Here is a 1,149-nt window from a genome sequence, read left to right on the forward strand (position 1 = left end):
TTCTTTCTATTTCTCTTTTCCTCTGACATTTCAAGGAATCTCTATACTGTGACATAGAGGATTCCACACTTTCTTTTTCTCTTCTCTTTCATATGAGCAGGAGCAGAGACAAAGGCATTCTTGTTGAGGCTAATCCTGAACCTGAAAGGACCTTGAAGAGAAAGCTAAGAGAAGCCAAAGCACAACTCTCTTTAGAGCACCTGACCGAATTCTTCAAGGAAGAAGAACAAATGGCAGCCGAAAACAACAACAATGCCAACAATGCAAGGAAGGTGCTTGGTGACTTTATTGCACCTACTCCTGATTTCTATGGGAGAAGCATCTCTATCCCTGCCATTGGAGCAAACAACTTTGAGCTTAAGCCTCAATTAGTTTCTCTAATGCAACAGAATTGCAAGTTCCATGGACTTCCAATGGAAGATCCTCATCAGTTCTTAGCTGAATTCTTGCAAATCTGTGACACAGTCAAGACTAATGGGGTTAACCCTGAGGTCTATAGACTGATGCTATTCCCTTTTGCTGTGAGAGACAGAGCTAGAATATGGTTGGACTCCCAACCTAAAGAAAGCCTGGACTCTTGGGAAAGCTAGTCAATGCCTTCTTGGCAAAGTTCTTTCCACCACAAAGATGGAGTAAGCTTAGAGTGGAAGTCCAAACCTTCAGACAGAAGGATGGAGAATCCCTCTATGAAGCTTGGGAAAGATACAAACAATTAATCAGAAGATGTCCTTCAGACATGCTTTCTGAATGGAGCATCATAGGTATTTTCTATGATGGTCTCTTTGAACTATCCAAGATGTCTTTGGATAGCTCTGCTGGAGGATCTCTTCATCTGAAGAAGACGCCTACTGAAGCTCAAGAACTGATTGAAATGGTTGCAAATAACCAATTCATGTACACTTCTGAAAGAAATCCTGTGAACAATGGGACTAGTCAGAAGAAAGGAGTTCTTGAAATTGACACTCTGAATGCCATTTTGGCTCAGAACAAGATATTGACTCAACAAGTCAATTTGATTTCTCAAAGTCTGTCTGGAATGCAAAATGCGCCAAACAATACTAAGGAAGCTTCATCTGAGGAAGAAGCCTATGATCCTGAGAACCCTTCAATGGAAGAGGTGAATTACCTAGGAGAACCCTATGGAAACAC

General features: G+C 41.3%; 1 non-coding gene across 1 annotated transcript; it reads right to left on the reverse strand.

Moving 5' to 3' along the window:
* Positions 1-634: 634 nt before the first annotated feature.
* On the reverse strand, positions 635-742 carry LOC130958952 (small nucleolar RNA R71). The gene has a single exon (XR_009078051.1). It is a non-coding gene; the product is annotated as a small nucleolar RNA R71 (small nucleolar RNA).
* Positions 743-1,149: the final 407 nt, after the last annotated feature.

The sequence above is a fragment of the Arachis stenosperma genome, chromosome 10 (assembly GCF_014773155.1).
Source record: "Arachis stenosperma cultivar V10309 chromosome 10, arast.V10309.gnm1.PFL2, whole genome shotgun sequence".
In the NCBI taxonomy this organism is placed as follows: domain Eukaryota; kingdom Viridiplantae; phylum Streptophyta; class Magnoliopsida; order Fabales; family Fabaceae; genus Arachis; species Arachis stenosperma.